This window comes from Camelus dromedarius, chromosome 4 (assembly GCF_036321535.1).
Source record: "Camelus dromedarius isolate mCamDro1 chromosome 4, mCamDro1.pat, whole genome shotgun sequence".
Lineage (NCBI taxonomy): Eukaryota > Metazoa > Chordata > Mammalia > Artiodactyla > Camelidae > Camelus > Camelus dromedarius.
In genome coordinates, this window is record NC_087439.1 from 91,533,693 (window position 1) to 91,553,825 (window position 20,133).

General features: G+C 36.9%; 1 protein-coding gene and 1 pseudogene across 7 annotated transcripts in view; one reads left to right on the forward strand and one right to left on the reverse strand.

Moving 5' to 3' along the window:
* Positions 1 to 20,133, forward strand: part of DIS3L2 (DIS3 like 3'-5' exoribonuclease 2) — a 321,790-nt gene that overhangs the window by 152,345 nt on the left and 149,312 nt on the right. The gene's annotated exons all lie outside the window — the stretch shown is intronic.
* LOC135321241 (U4 spliceosomal RNA) lies at positions 19,999 to 20,077 on the reverse strand (annotated as a pseudogene).

Here is a 20,133-nt window from a genome sequence, read left to right on the forward strand (position 1 = left end):
TGTCCCATAGGTTTTGAGTGGTTGTGCTTTCATTATCATTTGTCTCAAGGTATTTTTTAATTTCAGCTTTGATTTCCTCATTGATCCATTGTTTTTTCAATAACATACTGTTTAATCTCCATGCTTTCCTTTTTTTCTCCTTTGTTTCTCTGTTGTTGATTTCCAGTTTCATGGCATTGTGGTCAGTAAAGATGCTTGAGATCATTTCTATCTTCTTAAAATTGTTGAGGTTTCTTTTGTGCCCAAGTACATGATCGATCCTGGAAAATGTTCCATGTGCACTTGAAAAGAATGTATATCCTATTTTTGGGGGGTGTAATGCTCTGAAAATATCCACCAAATCTAGTTTTTCTATTGTAGTATTTAATTTCTCTGTTGCCTTGTTTATTTTCTGTCTGGAAGATCTGTCTAGTGATGTTAATGCAGTGTTAAAATCTCCACCTATGATTGTATTCCCATCAATATCCCCCTTTATCTCTGTTAGTAATTCTTGTATGTACTTAGGTGCTCCTATATTGGGTACATATATATTAACGAGTGTAATATCCTCATCTTGTATCACTCCCTTAATCATTATAAAATGTCCTTCTTTATCTTTCTTTATGGCCTTTGTTTTAAAGTCTATTTTGTCTGAAATCAGTACTGCAACACCTGCTTTTTTGGCTTTTCCATTTGCATGGAATATCCTTTTCCATCCTTTCACTCTCAATCTATATGTGTCCTTCTCCCTAAAGTGGGTCTCTTGTATGCAGCATATTGAAGGTTCTTGCTTTATTATCCAGTCTGCCACTCTGTGTCTTTTGACTGGAGCATTTAGTCCATTAACATTTACAGTAATTAATGATAGATGTGTGTTTATGCCATTTTGAACTTATCTTTGCAGTTGAATTGATGTATCCTCTTTGTTCCTTTCTTCTTCCTTTTGTGGTTTGGTAATTTTCCTTTGTATTATCATGGATTTTATTTAATTTTTGTGAGTCCTTTGTAAATTTTTGGCTTGTGGTTACCCTTTTTTGTAAATCTATCAACCCATTACTGTAACTGTTTTTATTAAACTGATAGTAACATGATCTCAAACCCATCCTACTGTTAAAAAAATTTTAAAAAGAAAGAAAAAAATATTCTATATTTCCCTGCCTCCCTCTCCCAGTCTCAGTGATTTGTATGTCTTCTTTTATAATTTCATGTTTACTTTATTTGTAATTCATGAGTTATCACCTTTCCAGTTGTGTGTTTCTCATTTCTGTAGCATCCTGCTGCTTTTCTATTTAGAATAGCCCTTTCAATATTTCTTTTAGCATGGGTTTAGTGTTGCTAAACTCCTGCAGCTTTTTTTTTGTCTGTGAAACTCTTTATTTCTCCTTCTATCCTCAAGGATAGCCTTGCTGGATAAAGGATCCTAGGCTGCATCTTTTTTTCATTCAGGGCTTTGAATATATCTTGCCACTCCCTTCTGGCCTGTAGTGTTTGTGTAGAGAAATCAGGTGAGAGCCTTATGGGGGTTCCCTTGTAACTTACTCTTTGCTTTTCTCTTGCTGCCTTTAGAATCATTTCTTTATCCTTGACTCTGGCTATCTTGATTATGATATGTCTTGGTGTGGGTCTATTTGGGTTCTTCCTGTTTGGGACCCTCTGAGCTTCCTGTACTTGGATATCTGATTCCTTCTTTAAGTTTGGGAAGTTTTCAGTCATGATTTCTTCAAAAACCTTTTCAATCCCCTTTGATCTTTCTTCTCCTTCTGGGACCCCTATTATGCGAAGATTGGGATGCTTTATATTATCCCATAGGTCCCTTATGCTATTTTCATTATTTTTTATTTGCTTCTCTTGTAGTTCTTCTGAATGGGTGCTTTCTATTGCCCTGTCTTCTAGATCACTAATTCGTTCCTCTGCATTATCTAGTCGGCTTTGCACAGCTATTAGATCATTCCTCATCTCTGTCAATGAGTTTACCCATTCTACTTGGCTCTTCTTTATAGCTTCAATTTCATTTTTGACATATTTTATATCTCTAAACACTATCTCTTTTAATTCCTTCAGCAATTCGATCACTCCTTTTTTGAAATCTTGATCTAGTAGGCTATCGATGTCTATTTCGTTGATCTTTCTTTCAGGGGATTTCTCTTGTTCTTTTAATTGGGAAAGGTTTTTCTGCTTCTTCATCTTGCTCATACCTCTTTGGCACTGTGGTTTATGGAGTATCAGTTGTTTATTTTGGTCCTTAAGGATTTTATCTGTCTGATGCCTATTTAGGAATAGAACTTAGGAAAAAAAGAAAAAAATAAGAGAGAGAGAGAAAGAATTTTAAAAGAAGGGAGAAAGAGGGTTTGAAAACAGTGTATAATGAATAATAGAAGAGTGAGTTGAAGCAGAGTATTAATCGGGTTGAGACGTCCTTTTGAAACCTTTACAAAAAAAGCGGGGGGGAGATGAATAGATGTATTTGAAACCTGTGTCTAATCAATAACAGGACATCAAAACCCAAGAGAAATAGAAATGAATTAAGAAGTAAAGATTAAGAGAGTAATAGAAAATAGAACAGGTAAAAACAGATTTAAAAAAAAAGGGGGGGGGTGGTTGTCGGTGTTCTCCTGGAGTCTGTGTGCTTTTAATGTGAAGTCTTTCTGTCTTCGTCCTGTTTTGGAAGCTCAGCTTGCTGTTTTCAGAGGCCCTCCGTTGGCGCCCTCTTCTGTGCTGCTCCCAGCACCTGTCGGCAAGCAGATCGCGCCTCCTCCTAACACTGGGTCAGGTGCAGCTCTCTGCTGTGGGCGGGCGGGTCGCTGCCCCTCTGGATGCCGCAGTCAGATGTTGCAGACTGGCCGGGTAGGAGGGCGGGTCGTGCCCCCTCCCAGCACCTCCGTCAGGGGCTGTGTTACTGCCCGAAAGGCGGGGGGCCGCTCTCGCTCTACCTGCGCCGCCGCCGGTAGCTCCGCTGCTCTGTGCGGCTGCGCGCTCCGCCCTGGTCGGCGCTCCGCGGGTGGGCTCCGGGAAGACCGAGGGACAGCCTTGTCCCTGCTCCGAGCCAAAACCCAGCTCCTTGTTTGTCTTTGTGGAGCAAGTTCTCTGAGGGACCAGGATGGAAGGATCCTATCTGCCCCGGGCTGCAGGCCAGTCTCAGTCTGGCCTTTGAGGCTGCTAAGCCCTTCCGTGCGGATGCAGGTTTCGCCCCCGCCCCCGCCCCCACCTGGGTGCTAAGCGCGGAGGATATGGCGGCTGTGCCTGAGCCCTGCCTCTCTTCCCCCGAAAACTTTCCGCGGGTTTTCAGAGATGGGGGTGTGCACCCTTCCCCCGAGAGCACATCAACCTTGCTGTTTTATGGAGGGCCCAGGTTGTTCTGCCCTGTGCACCCACAGCCATGGCGCGTAGCCCCTTGCGTTCCCCCAGGGCTGCCTCCGTGCAGCCACTTCCGTCCTCTGCCCGGCTTGTGCATCCTGGCCCTGCCTGCCGCTGCTGGCCGCGTCTCAGGCTGGGTGTCGGGGGGACGCTCTGTGCCCGTTTAACTTAGTTCTGTCAGTCAAGGGCTGCTCTGTACAGATCCGAGCCTCGGAGGCTCCCCCTCCGTCCCGCTGGCCTCTCAGTTGGAGAGGGGAGACCCAGCGAGCGAGCGCCAGTCCTCTTTTGCCGCTCCCTCCCCGCGGGACCCGTCCCGCGCTGCTTTGCCTTTTGTTCTTTCTTTTTTCCTTTTCTCCTACCAGATTTTTGGCATCTTTATCTTTTGAAGAGGGCGATGTTCTGTCGGAGTTCCACAGGTGCTCTGGTCGGCTGAGTGGGTCTGTAGATGTGGGTCTTGGTGTATTTGTGGGAGACGGTGACCTGCGAGCGTCCTTCTACTCCGCTATCTTCTCCGTCTCTAATCGCTTGTTAGTAGTTCTGATGGAACACACATGATATTTGAAGTCAGTTAACTCAAGTTGCGTTCTTGGCTTTCAACAGTAACCACTGTTGAGGAAACTCTTGTTGGCTAGTTATCTCATCAGGGGCTTTGAGATCTTGGGCTCATAACCTTACTCTCTGAACCTTCATTTTCTCATATTCAAATTGAAGGACTTGTTTTCTGAGATCTTTTCCTAAATCTAGGAATCTATTTTAAAAATTCAGTGAGAAAAGTAAGTCAGAATGAATGACTGAATTTTGTTTGAAGTGTAAATTATAATAGCTGTTCTGCGGTAGCTATCAACATTTTCAATGTACTTATCCTTTTACCTAAAAACTGTATTTCTAGGAATCCATTCTACTCAAAGAAGTGTCTGAGGACATGCACAAGAATGTTTGTTGCTCTTTATTATAAAAGTGACACTGCTAATGTCCATTAATAAAGAAATGGTTAGATAACGTGTCACATCGATAAGACAGCATTCTGTGCAGCTGCAAAAAAGAAGCTAGACCCATGTGGACTGTCCTGAAAAGGATGGCCAGTGTGTATCGTGAAGTGAAAGAAGCAGGTTTCAGAACAATAGAAATATGAGCTTATTTTTTTAATAAAGTCAAATAATATAAGAACTAAATAAATGTGTATGTACACCCAAACATATACATGGCACATAAAAGTATATATGCATGGATAAAGTTCCGGAAAGAAATACATCAAACTGTTGACAGTGAATACTATACATGGGCTTGGTGACATAGTAGGAGGTAGAGAGGCAATATTTTACTTTCATTTCATAAATTTCTATATTATTCAAATTATTTAGAAAAATAACTTCTATAACTGTTAAAAACTAGAAATGGAAATATTGAAAAAGAGAAATGTTCAGTCTTTTCTAGCCCGACTCCTAGTCTGCAGCTAAATAAAAAAGCACTCCAATAATCATAGAATCCAGTATTTTGCTCAGTTCCCCTCTCGTGGCCCTACCTTGCCTTTTTCTTTGGCTCCACTGCCTTCTGAGTTAGACCACAGAATAGGAGGACTTGCTCTGCAGATGGGCTCTGTTAAAATATACCTGTTCCTGCCAAAGGATCCAAAGATACAGAGAGCTTATAGGATGCTCTCTGCTATTAGCACAGTAAGAGAGATTTTTTTTTAACCACTTTAGCTTCCAAAATTTTTTTCTCTACTAATTATCTCTAGAATTATGTTTCAAAAATTTAAATCTGAATTTTTTTAACTCCTTTGTCTTAAAATCTTTTAAGTGCTTCCTGATGCTTAAAGTAGTAATCTCTAAACTTTGAACATGCATCCCTATAACAGTATGCCTTCATTTTAAAATTACAAGTGTACTTACTACTTTACTAATTTATTATGTATGTTGTAAGCATACATAAAGTGGGCAAACGAGAATGAAATAAGTTTTAAAATATTTTTTATTCTACTTTAAAAAGGTATAGAAAACTGTTCATATTAATAATTCTATTCTAGTGAAAGCAATGTGATTGAATATTCTGTGTTGGTTTTTAAATTTTGTTTTAACAATTTGAAATATGGAAATACAGAGGTCTGATTATAAGTTTTGTGTCTTTTGATACTTTGTTTTGTTTTTAATGGTTATCGTAACTGAAAAAGATAACCTCGTATCTTGGAAAGAAGTTAGCTGAACTTAAATCATAATACTCCTTTTTTTATTCCTATTCACTGATTATATTCAAATTTGTTTTGAAACCCAGCTAATGAATTTCCATCTTTCAAGATGTCAGTCAGTTCTTGTGGACTAATTGAAAGGCGCTGCATTTTTAGATTTTTAAAAATGGTTTCATAATCTTGGGTTATTCTTCAGTTGGCATCTTTGAAAACTATTTTGAAAACTGTGTTGGGAAATTTAAGTGTATAAATATGAGCAGTTTTGTAGTTTATATGATTAGGTCATTTTGGCCCCCAAATTGTATAATAATGGAAATACTTCAGAACATTTACTTTTAGAATTTTATGTTAAAAACTTGAGTTTCTTGTTTTATTTTGTTTTCAAAAAGCAGTAACTTTTTAAAATCATTGTTAAAACAGCACCTTTACCTTGAAGGGACAGATTAAGTGTATTTATTTTTTTCTAAATATCTGCCAGGTAACATATGATTGACAGTCACTGTTTTGAAATCATAATGTGGCTGATGATGAATTCATATTAGGAGCAGAAGAAATTGCTATTTTCATGGTGTTAGTGGTATTAGTCCTGTTAATTTAATATTATCTTCAATCTGTGGATCGTTTCAATAATCTTTTTTTGCCACTTGCCTATTTTGTAAAGGTTAGTTTAGCTGAAACTAGATAATTTCCATAAATCCATGATACTGGGCATGGGTAAATACCCCTTGTTCACAGTTGGCTCAAAGTATAGGAATCAACGAAAATGTCAATTATCATTGCCTTTCTTTTCTGGAACACTGACTCTTTCATCTGTACACCTCATTTAGCACCTGATCCACACAACATGTGAGGATGCCAGGGTTAATTCATGTATTTATGTAGTCACAGTTAATTTCTAACTTTTTACAATGAAAAACAGAGAAGTACTTAGTGTGCTGAAGTGTTTAGATCTGATGACCTTTTTCTTCTCTTTGACTTGTGATAGATTTATTTAGTTTTTCAGTCAACAAATAACTATTAAATACCATCCATGGATTCAGTAGGGATTCAGTAGGGATTCAACAATGAACAAAAATAGTGGTCTCTGTTCTTATGAAATTCTCAGTTTTGTTGCAGAGGAGCATGAATCAGATGTATTAAGCAATAGTCAAATATGGAATTGTAATGGAGGAGAGAGATAGTTGGTACAAGAGTTTATAATACTGTCATTTCTTCTGCTCAGAGATCCAGTGCCTACAATGAGGTTTTATCAATATAAATTTTTCTACGAATGTCAAAAGAACTAGGAATGAGTCCTAACACATGCTAAAAAAGCATGTGCTATGAATAGGTATACGTATTCTGTAAACTCCTAGATAAAACCTTTTTCCTTTTCCTCCCTTCTTCTCTCCTATATTCATCTATTTATGTATATTATTTACATATCTGTATACCAAATACTAAGTTATTCACTGGAAATACAAAAACAAGTAAGGCCCAGCCCTTGTTCTTTATGGCTTTACTTTTTCCTCAGGAGGATGCGTTTATACTCAGATAAATTACAGCAGAGAATGGCAAGTGCTGTCATATTCATATGAACAAACTGCCAAGCATATCAGTGCTTGAGCTGAGATCTGAGAAATGAGCAGGCATAGAGGGAACTAGAGTGACTTAGGGATAGGCTGTGGCTGCAGAAAAGGTGATACGTTGCTCTGAGACTCCTAGATCCTTCTCTCTGTAACAGGGCTCACAACGCCTATGGTTTTGATAGCTTCTTCACCCCTTCTGCTGGGCCACTCTGCCATGGATCCTACAGTGTTATTCTGGCGTTAGCTACGTAAGGGCTTCTACATATCCGTTTAGGTTTGGTATTTGAACAATTGTATTTGGAACAGAAAAGTTCCATCAATCTTTAAACCTCATAATCCAATTATGTCAGTAAAATTCCAGTTTTTTGGTCCAGTGGAATTGGGGTAATATTTTGCAAACTGAAGTTGAGAGAAACAGTGTTTATTTTGAAAAGAAAAATGGTTGGTTAGCAATTTTCAAGAAGTAAGGCTAGTGTGAACTTCTAGGGGCAATCTGGCCTTCTGATTGGGAGCACCATTTTTCTGGACCTTCTGTTCCTGTCTCTGGAGGATTGCTGCTTGCATGGCCTAGACCTGAAGCTCTCCTTAGCAGGGCATCTGAGGTTTAAAAAAAAAAAAAGAAAGAAAAAAAGAAAAAAAGCAACACCAATACAGCAATCCTTTGGGGATCAGGAAGAGAATATATCCAAAGGAAACTGCTTAAAGTGGGTGGCACCAGAAGCCCAAGAAACCCCAAGGTTATTTCTGAGACTGGCCCCAATTCTAATTTCATTCATATTGTTTTGTTTCTCTTGTTGCTGAACTGGAACCAAAGCTTAAAGACTCAATTAAAGTGGAAAATAAAAACCTAAATATTGGAGCAGGAAAATACCATGCTAAACTGATTTTTATAATTTAGTAGTATTGTGGAAGTTTCAATCACATCACTTTTCAGTAAAACTATGAGCTTCCTTGAAGTGGAGGTGGTTTCTATGCTTTTTCACAGGAGAACTTGTCGATATCTATTTCTTTACTATTCCCTCAATAAAAAGGAAGCCCAGTGACCTCCACTGGACCATTACAAATGTGAAACTTGGCACTTAAAATTGCTTGCTCTAAATTTTCCAATTGCTTTCTCTCTTTTTTTTTTTCCATTTAATGTCGTTCTGCCAACTAGTGATTTTATTATAATAAACAGGACGTTGTATTCACTTGTAAGAAGAAATATGAAGCTGGAGGTAAAATTACAAACTGCAGCTTCTCAGCTGCCAAAATAGAAAACAATAAGCTAAAAATACTGAGCACAGAAAGGGTGTTGTGGTAAGAAATATTGAAATATCTTCAAGATGGAACTATTCCAAATAGACAGAAATTTACTCTCACTCCAGGTAAAACCAACCTTGAAATAGCAACTTGAAGGGAGAGACATACAATACTAACCTCTTTCAGGTCAACCCTGTTGTGGGAAAACTTTCAAACATAACTAACATTAAATGACTAATGATCTTGCTGTTAATCAGGAAGTCCAGTCTGATTAAATTGCCATTTAGAAAAGGTTCCTCTGGTGTGGTAGCATGGAAGGAGCACTAGAAGTTAGGGACTAGCTGCGTGACCTTGGGCAAATCAGTTACATTTGGGGAGATGGAAAAAGAGAGCCATTTCATCTTTTGTAAAATGGACTATTTGGGCACGTTAGGGATTTTCTAAAAGGTGTTGGTAGGTCACAAATTCTTTGGGATTTTAATAGGTGCTATGGAGAAAAAAAGGTTCTGAGGTTACTCATTTTTGGAAAACAGTGGGTTAATGGATTTCTTACAACTTTTTTTGGTGGATCATCTCATGGAACTAGTGTTCCTTAGAATACCCTATGAAATCGCTAAACTAAATATTTCAAGACATATTAACTCTAATAGTGTGTGACTGTTTTTGATGTCTTTTCTGAGTTATTCAGAGCACACTTCTTGGGTTTGAAAGAAAATGATATTCCATTGGTGACTATCTGCCACATTTATCTGACAAATAAATATTGACTGTGTCTCACTGTGGGCAACAGAAGAAATTCAAGGATTGTGCTTTAAATCTCAGCTCTTCTGTTGTCAAGGGAACCCCTTTCCTTGCCTGGTGGAAAGCAGGATTAAATTGTTCTGCATTAAATGGGGGAAGCTGTCATTGCCATTTGAAACTACTGACAATATTATTCCCTTCATATAAATCCCAATTCACTGTTTATGACAACACAGGAAACTGATAGATAATAACAAAGATTGACTGGTCCTAAAGTAGATCCACAAGTGGATATTCTTAACTAAGTACTTGAGTAGCTTGTCAACATAAAATTCATATTGATAAATAGCACTGAATCTTAGAGAAGACAGTCAAAGACCAGTAGATTTTATCTGAACTGGTGGGAAAATGCCTATTGGCAGTGAAGACAATATTTGAATTTATACTCAGAAATAATTTTATAGCATTGTGGAAATATGAATGCACAGGAAAGATGATTAGTATCTATATGCTCTAAATATGTAAAATCTGTTTGGAAATTATACTGTAAGAAAAAAGTTTTTTGTGTGGGTGGCCTAGGATGAGTAAGCTTGTAGGGTATAGGGATAGTTGAATATCAGAGTGACAGAGTCTCTTCACTGTTTTTTATATTGAGATATTCAAATACTATAAAATGAACCTTTTTAAGTATACAATTCAACAATATCTTTTATATTTTCAAAATTAGGCAACCATCACCACTAACTCCAGAGCGTTTTCATCACCCCCGAAAGAATGCGTATACTTATCAGTCATTTCCTGTTCCCTTTCTGCCCTAGCTCCTAGCAACAACCATCTACATTCTGTCTCTACGAGTTTCCCTATTCTGGACGTTTCATATAAATGGATCCATATAATAGGTGGCCTTTTGTATCTGGCTTTTATTACTTGGCATAATGTTTTCAAGGTTAACTCATGCTGTAGTATGTATAGTAAGTACTTCAATCCTTTTTATGGCTGAATAGTATTCCATTGTGTGGATATGCTGCTTTCTATTTATACATTTAGATTTTGTCAAGTGGTTTTCTGAGTCTATGTGATTTTTGTCCTTTATTAATATATTCCATTGATTGAGTTTTATGTGTTGAACCAAACTTACATTTTTGATTATGATATGGGATCCTTTTTATGTTGCTGGATTTGGCTTGCTAGTGTTTTCTTGAGGATTTTTGCAGCTGTATTTCTAAAGGATCATGATCTGTAGTTTTCTTTTGATTCTTTGTCTGGTTTTTGTTTGAGGATGATACTGATCTCGTAAAATGAATTTTAGAAGAGTTTGTGAGGAGCTGTTGTTAATTCTTCTTTAAATGTTGTGTAGAATTTACCAATGAAGCCATCTGGCTCTCTGCTTTTCTTTGTGGAAAGTTTAAAAAAATATTAATTCAGTCCCTTTATTTGTTATAGATCTATTGAACTTTTCTATGTCTTCTTAAATCAGTCTCAGTAGTTTGTATTTTCCTGTAAAAATTTTTAAATCTTGGTTCTCTAATTTGTTGGCATTCAATTGTTCTTAGTATTCTCTTATAATTATTTTTATTTCAGTAAGGTTAGTAGTAATGTATACTCTTTCTTTTGTGAGTTTAGTAATTTGAATTTTCTCTCTTTTTTCTTGGTCAGCCTAACTAAAGGTTTTTCAACTTCATTGATCTTTTTGCATAACCAACTTTTGGGTTTATTTTTCTCTCTCATTTATCTATTCTCTGTTTCATTTATTACTGCTCCAGTCTTTTTTCTTTCCTTCTTTACTTGCTTTAGTTTGCTCTTCTTTTGCTAGTTTTTTAAAGTGGAAGTTTATGTTACTGAGTTCAGATCTTTTTACTTTTTGTATAGTTATTTACAAGTATAAATTTACTTCTAAGCACTGCTTTAGTTGCATCTGGTACATTTTGGTAGGTTGTGATTTCTTTATTCATCTCAAAATATTTTTTGATTTCCCTTGTGATTTCTTCTTTGATCATTTAGGAATGTGTTGTTTGATTTCCATATATTTATGAATTTCCCAAGTAAATTTTTGTTATTAATTTTGAATTTCATTTGATTTTGGTTGAAGAATATACTTTGTGTGATTTCAGCCTTTTGAAATTTGTAGAAACTTTTTTTATGGCCTGGAGAATGTTCCATGTACACTTGAAAAGAATATGCACTCTGCTGTTGTTAGATGGGGTGTTCTATTGCTACCCGTAAAATTTAGTTGATTGGTAGTATTGTTCAAGTCTTCTGTTTTCTTGTTGATCTTCTGTATAATTGTTTTCCCTATTATTGAATTTTGGGTGTGGAAGTCTCCAACTATTATGGTTGATTGTCTATTTCTCCCTTCAGTTTAGCAAGTTTTTACTTCATATATTTGTTGTTAGGTGCATATATGTTTATAATTGTTAGGTCTTCTGGATGGATTGACCCTGTTATCATTATAAAGTGTCTTTTTTGTCTCTAATAACAATTTTTATCTTGAAATATATTTTGCTATTAGTCTAGCTACTCCAGCTCTCTTTTTATTCCCATTTGTATGATATATCTAGATCATAAAGCCATACCTATATCTATTGCATTTTAAGTAATATAATGTGGAAACTCGGAAAATCAGATCACCTCTCCCTGCCCCTAAGGTTTGTTGCTGTCAGTGCCTTTTTTTTTTTTTTAATAACCCTTTGTGACTTCACTGAACTAATTCTATAGAGTTTGTATTCTTTGTTGTGTGAAGTCACTAAAGTTTCTGCTTTGCTAGCATAGTGGTCAGCTGATGAATGAACAGAGATTTTCTTAAATGCTTGGAACCAGTAGTCTCCCAACCTTTGTTGAGAACCTCTGTGCATGTATTGGGGCATACCTTCAATACTCAGACATGCACTTTACAACTCTGCCTTAGTCTTCACTTCCTGCCTGTTTTGAGCTTCTAGGTCAGCCAGTGGTGAGAACTTAAGGCCTTATCCAGTCTCTCCTGGGCATGTGCACAATTTATGCATGTGAGTGGCTGTCTTGATCCCCAGGAATATGTCAAAGCCCTCTGTGGACATCTTATCCCCCAGCTTTAAGTTTTAACTTTTTGGTTAGCTTCCTGTTTCCCAGCTGTTATCATCACCTCAGAAATCTGTGATGTTAAATAATTGCTGCTGATTGCTTTTGACAAGCACCCTGGAGCTCTGGGGATATAAGGCTTTTTGCACCAGAGCAAAGTGTGAGTCAGGTCAAAGTAATGTGAATGAGGATTTTCAGGGAAATGCCAGGCAGCTCCAATAATAATAGTAACTTGGGAATGCAGATTTCAGTGAGCTTCTAAATTTGTCCTGCCTGCTCCAGTAGCTGCTAGGCTGCTGATTTTCACCATAATTAGAAAGCTGTTGGTCTTCAAGGCTACTGTAGACCTAAGGAGAGGGCCACTGATATAAGGCAAGTAAAAACCTTATAAAGCTAACTGTTCTAATTGAGATTCAGCTGTTTCCTTGTGTAAACGTACATCAGATTTTTATAATCCTTTAGTTAATTTCCAGAGTTATGGAAAGGTTGATTTTTAACAATTTTGCCAGTGTTATTAATGCTTATATGGAGTAGTGGCTTTTCAAAAGTCTGTAATCCGCAAGTGCCACTGGTGTCACTTTCAAGTCTCTTCACTTTTTAATGCCAGGATTGGAGCCAGAGGAGGACAACTTCCAGCACAAAGTTCTGGGAAAGAAATAAGCCCCCACTGAAGATAACAGAGAAAGGGGAAAGAAAGATAGAAATTGAAAATAAAAGCCATGGGCAGATCATTAAGATTAAGAATATTGGGTAGCTTGACACTCATATCAATGCAAGTGAAATTATCAACTTTATTGATAACAGAAAAGAAAGTAAATAAATTCCTTAGCTTCCTGTGCGATATCTTGTTCTATATTTAACCCTTCATCTTTCCCCAAACCATTTTACCCTGTGATAGTTCTGTATCTTGCCCATGCTTGTACTGCATGTCATCCATTTTTCAGGGCCCATTTTAACTCCTGTGAAGCTTTTGCCAACTCACTCTGGAAAAATTACCTCACTTCTCTTTCTCTTGACCATTTGTTCATACCTGTATTATGATACTTGCCATACTGTATTTGAACTTACCTGTATGTGACCCATCTTCTTGATTGATAGCAAAGTCCTCAAGAACAAGGACTAGGTCTCACTTGCCCTTCTGTTTCTAGAAGTTAACTCAGTATTAGGTATATAATAAATCATATAAGTAATTAAATGTGTATAGGATAAAGGAGGGAGAAAAAAGAAAAAGACAAAGGTTTTATTTAGAATTTGCAGAATATGTATTAATTTATTAAGTATAACGTGTTTTTAAGCAAGTGGTAGGATTCATTCCAATTTCTTTTTGATACTCCTAGGAAAAAGAATATAGATAAAAAGCACAGCTCAGCACCTTCAAAGAGGTTGCTGTCTAGTGTGAAAATTAGGTAGGAAAACATCTTAAAGAATAAAATGTTAAAATTACTATAATAAAATGAGGCAGAACTTCTGTTTCTGATGAAGATGGGGTCTACCCATTCCTCCTGGCCCCTTCTTCTTATAGCTAAAAACATGAACATAACACAACAAACAAGCATAGGAAGATCCTCAAAGGTGGGGAAAAGAAGATGGATTGCCTAGGGGTCTCAGGACTTGAGGAACATCATTCTGGTTATCCCCTGGTTTCCTTATTGCCTTCCACATATCCTAGGTAGGGTGCTGCAGAAGTTGCCAACCTGAAAAGGCCAAAAAGCACAGGAAAAATAAATCTCCAGGAGAAACCTTTCTCTTCTAGCCACAAAAACTGAGAAGAAGGTTGTCTAACAACAGAAAACCTTTTTGGCAATACTCACCATACTCCAGCCAAACACCAATGGAAAAGACACGCACACGCACACACACACACACCATGGTGGGGCTGAGCAAGATGTTAATATTCTACACTCCCCAATCCTGTCTCATGAAATCAAGCAGCAATGCTCCCCCCACCTGGTAATGTCTGTGGAGCCATGCAGTGACTTAATCATCCATTCTGTCTGCCACATGCAGGTGACACTCTGATTCCTACTTTGGGAGGTGACTGCAGAACTGAGCAGGGAGCTAATAATCTTCCATCTCCTGCACAGCAGAAGCAGTTGGTGGTGCTCTAATTCCCTTGTCAGAAGAGTGTCAGTGGAACTAAGTAATAAACTGTTCCTCCTTCCCCTTCTCAGTGGAAGCGGGCATGCTCCAATTTCCCTATTGGGGTAGTGTCAATGGGGCCAAGGAGGGAGCTTACACTATTTCTTATCCAGTGGAAGCAGATTGCATTCTGATTGCCCTGCGTGGGTAGTATTGGTAGAACTGAGAGTGAAGCTGATTTTCTGTCCCCCATCCAGCAAAAGTAGGCAGTGTTCCAGTTGTCCTTTGAGAGTAGTACCAACAAGTTCCAGTGGTGAGATGAGCTTCTGTCTCTGTCTGGAAGCAAAGAGATTTGATGGGACAGGGCTGATCACCACAGCACACCTCCCTGGTGTCAGTGGAACCCAGTACAAACTGAGCCTCTTATCTTGTACCAGCATAAACAAAGTGATAGGAAAGGGATATCTGGCGCTCACCTACTTCCCTCTCCTAGTGTCAATAGGAATTTGAGCTTCTGCCCACAAACTGCATGACAGAATAGTACATATCAGACTTTAGCTTTCCCTCTTCCTTGTGGCAGTGGGGCTTAGTGGAGAGCTAAGCTTATATCCATACTTGGAGGCAGTGAGACAGTGTGAACTGGGGTCCCTCTGTCACTGGGAATATGTCAGCAGGGCTGAAAGGAGAGCTGAAATTCTACCAGCCATTTGCAGTGAGGCACTCTGAGTCACTGCTTCACTTTTGCTGGGCCGGTAGCAACAGGACCCAGCAGGAAGCTGAACATGCACACTTGGTCCTTGCGCCACATCTCTGAGGGAGCTGCTTACTTAATAAAGATTAAGTGGGATCCAGAATCTAATAATATTCAAAATGTTTTGGATATAATTGAAAATAACTCATCATACCAAGAACCAGGAAAATCTCAGTTTGAATGAGAAAAAGATAGTTGATATCAAGACCAAGATGAATCAAATGTTGCAATTATCTGATGAGGATTTTAAAGCAATTTTTATGAAACAAATAATTATGACTTCTCTCAAAACATAAGAAGAATAAAAAATCTCAGCCAAGGAATAGAAAAATTTTAAAAGAACCAAATGGAAAAACATCGAAGTGAAAAATACTATCATTAAAATGGAAAACTATCCAAAGCTCAGTGGTAGATCAGAGATGGTGGGATAGAATTAATGAACTTGAAGACAGATCAACAGAATTACCTAGTCTAAGCAACAAGATCTTATGGAATAATAACAAAAGAGCTGACATTTGTATCGCTGGAGTCCCAGAAAGAGAGGAGAGAGTGAATGGGACTGGAAAAGTATTCAAAGAAATAATAGCTGATAACTTCCCAAATTTGATCAAAGACAAACCTACAGATTCAATAAGCTGAGCACACCCCTGTAAAGAAAAACATGCTCTTCCTGTGTGTCCTCCACTCTTAATACTTGACTACAATGCCACTTTACCTCTGACACCAGATGGGTGGGTTTTCCACACATCAAGCAATTCTGCAACATCAGCTAGGTGTCCCACAGTGAACTCAAATATGACACTGTCAACCTAGAGATAGCATCAGGTCCCACAGGTTAAGGGCTCAGTCCCATAAGACACTCTACCCCCAGTCCCCACCAACTGCAGGTGCCAGTCATAAGTCCAGATTCTTACTGGTGCTGCTGACTAATCAGCTATAAATTGAAGGTTCCCAGACACCCTCCTCAGATTTGATTAACTTGTTAGTGTGGCTCACAGAACTCAGGAAAACAGTTTACTTACTAGATTACTGGTTTATTATGAAAGAATGTAACTCAGGAACATCTAAATGGAAAAGATGTATAGGGAGGGTATGTGGGAAGGGAGTGCAGGGCTTCCATGCCTTCTTTGGACATGGCATCTTCCCAGACCCTCCACATGTACGCCAACCCAGAAGCTCTCTGAACCTTGTCCTTTGGGGTTTTTATGGAAGCTTCATTACATAGGCATGAGTAATTAAATCATTGGCCATTTGTGATGATTGACCTCAGTCTTTACATTTTTTTATTGAGTTATAGTCATTTTACAGTATTGTGTCAAATTCCAGTGTAGAGCACGACCTCAGTCTTTAGCCACTCTCATCCATCCTCTAAGGCTGGGGAGTAGAGCTGAAAGTTCTGGCCCTCTAATCGTATGGTTGGTTCCTCTGACAGCCAGCCCCCATCTTTAAATGGTTTCTAAAAGTCATCTCAACATAAGCGCACATGTAGTTGAAAAGGATTTATTATGAATATCGAAAGATATCTTTATTGTTCTTATCAATTAGGAAATTCTAAGAGTTTTAGGAGCTCTGTGCCAGAAACAAGGGTGAACACCAAATAAATGTTTCTTATTATAAATAGCAGTATCATAACCCCAAATAGCAAAAACCCAAAGAAATCAATGCTAACACACATTGAAACTTCTGAAAACTAAATACAAAGAAAAAAACTTGAAGCAGAGAGAAATGAAGCATTACTTTTAGGGGAACACCAGTTCAAATGAGTAGTTTCTCATTTGAAACCACGGAGGCCAGAATAAAGTGGCGCAACATTTTTCAAGTACTGAAAGAAAACAACTGTCAACCATGAATTCTATTTCCAGCAAAAATATCCTTCAGAAATGAAGAGGAAATAAAAAATTCTCAGAGAAAGGAAAACTAAGAGGATTTGTTGCTACCCAACATATCCTGAAAGGATAGCTAAAGAAAGCTCTCTAAATAAAAAGGAAATGTTAGCAGAAGGTTTGGAATTTCAGAATGGAAAGAATATCAGAATGGGTAAAAATAGGAGCAAATATAAACTATCCCTCTCATGAGTTTCTTAAATCATAAATTGTAACACCAACTAATGTAGTGATCAGTGTTACGTGGAAAAAAATATGTAAGATAATTATACTTAGAATTTGGAGAGGGTAAAAGAATCTAAGTAGAATTAAGATTCCTACACCTCAATTGTAGTAAAATGTTGATACTGATAGGCTGTATAACTCGGTATATTGTAGTACCCAGAGCAACCTCTAAGAAAACTATACAAAGTGTTACATTTAAAAAACATAAATAAATCAAGGTGGAATCCAAAAAAATAAATGTGTGTGTAACTTATAGGAAAAAGAAGAATAATAATGAGAAAGGGAGGGAGGAAACAAAAACCGAAATATGAAATAGCAACTTAACCCCTAAAATATTAATAATTTGCCCTTAAGGTAAGTGTCCTAAATACTCCAATTAAAAGTCAGAGATTGATGGGATGGATTAAAAAAAAAACCCATGATATAACAGTTAGATGTTTACAGTAAACTCATTTCAAATACTGTAACATAGGTAGGTTTAAAACAAAAGGATGAATAAAAGATACCCAATGGAAATAATTAATTTTAAAAAGCTTCCATCAAGAAGACATAATGATCTTAAATGTATATGCACTGAACAACAGAGTCTCAAATTACAAGAAGCAAAAGCTGATGGAGCTAAAAGGAGTAACAGATGCACAATTAGATTTGACTATTAAACACCTTTCTCAAAAAATCAGCATTGATACAGAAGATCTGAACAACACAACCAACCAGTAGACTGTAGTTGAGATTACATATAGAACATTCCATTCAACAATAGCAGAATACATTTTTTTATCCATGATGGAATATTCATCAGTGTGGACCATATCTTGAGACACTAAACAAAACAAAACAAGACAAAACTTCAACAAGTATAAGAGAAATGAAATCACGCAGAGTATGTTCTTAAGCACATGGAAATAAACTAGAAATTCACAATGGAAAGGCAACAGGAAAATCTCTAGATCCTTAGAAAATAAACAACACATTTCTAAATAGTCTATTGGTCAAAGAGGAAGTCTCAAAGGAAATTTTTAAAAATTACTCAGAACTGAATGAAAATGAAAACATCAAAATATGTGAGATGTGCTACAGCAGTGTTGAGAGGGAAATTTATAGCTATAAATGCTTACATTAAAAAGAGGAAAGGTCTCAAATCAGTTATCTAAATTCTTACCTCAAAAACCTATAAATAGAAAAATAAATCCAAAGTAAGCAGAAGGAAGGAAATTAAAAAGAGCAGAAATCAGTAAAATTAAAAATAGGAAAACAAGGAAAAATCAGACAAAAAACTTGTTATTTGAAATAAGTCAATTAAATTGATAAACCTTTAGCAAGACTGATAAACAGAAAAGATACAAATCACATTAGGAATGAAACAGGGGACATCACTACAGATACTGCAGCTTAAAAGGATTATAAGGGAATACTACAAACAGCTTATCAAGATGTTCATAAATTCAGCAACATAGAAGGCACCAGTTCATCAAAGACTACAAACTGTCAGAATTCAACTAAGTTGAAATAAACCATCTGACTAGTACTATAACCATTAAAAATATTGAATTTGTAACATTAAAGTTCCCTAAAAGGGAATCTCTAGGCCCAGGTGGTTTCACTGCAGAATTCTAGAAAACATTTACAGAAGAATTAATACCAATTTTACCCAATCTTTTCCAGAAAATAGAACGCTTCCCAGGTTATTTTATGAAGCCAGTATTACCCTGATACTAAAATCAGGCAAAGAGTATTTTTAAAAAAAAACAAACTATAGACCAATATTCCTCATGAACTCAGATGCAAATATCCTCAACAAAATATTAGCAAGTCAAATCCAGCAGTCTATAAAAAGAATTGTAATCCACAACCTAGTATTATTTATTCCAGGTATGCAAGACTGGTTCAACATTCAGAAAGCAAAGTACCATATACAAAAATTAATTTTAAGTGAATCACACACCTAAATGTAAGAGCTAAAACAAAATTCTTCAAGGGAAAGATGTAAGAGTAAATCTGCATGACCTTGGATTAGGCAAAGGACAAGTGACAACAGAAAAAAAAATAGATAAATTGGGCTTCATCGAAATTTAAAACTTGTGTTTCAAAGAACACCATCAAAAAAGTGCAAAAACAATCCACAGAATGGGAAAAATATTTGCAAATTATGTATTTAATAAGAGACTTGTATCCCAAATATATAAAGAACTTTACAATTTAATAATAGAAGACAACAGAATTTTAAATGAGCAGAGAATTTGAAGATATACAGATAGCCAATAAGCACATGAAAAAAATGCTCAATATCATAGGTCCTTATGAAAATTCAAACCATAATGAGATAACACTGTATACCCACTAGGATAGTTGTAATTAAAAATACAAATGTTAATGAGGATGCAGAGAAATTGAAATCCTCATATACTGCTAGTGTGAATATGAAATGGTACAGCCACTTTGTAAAACAGTTTGGCAGTCCCTCAGAAGGTTAAACATAGAGTTTGTGACCCAGCAGTTTGACTCCTAGAGAACTGAAAACATGTCCACACAGAAACTTGAACATGAATGTTCATAGCGTTGTCCTCAATAGCCAAAAAAAAAAAAAAAAGGAAACAACCTAAATGTCCATCAAATGTGAATATATAAACAGTATTTGGTGTATTCATTCACTGGAATATTCTTCGGCCATACAAAGGAATGAAATACTGATACATGCTACAACATGAATGAACCTTGAAAACATGATACCAAATGAAAGAAGCCACGCACAAAAGGCCACATGGTGTATGACAGATAGGAAAGTCAGTCAGTGGTTGCTAGGTGCTACAGGGAAGGGGAAACAGAGTGACTGCTAATGGGTATGAAGTTTCTGTTTTGGGCAATGAAAATATTATAAATTAGGCAATGAAAATGGTTACCCAATTTTTTGCATATGCTAAAAATCTCTATATTGTCCATTTTACTTATTTTCAATTAATAATAATCATGCCTTGGATAAACCTCATTGGCTATGATACTGTAACTGCACAAAGCTTGAACTGTACATTTTAAAAGGGTGAATTTTGTGGTTTGTGAGTTATAAATAAATAA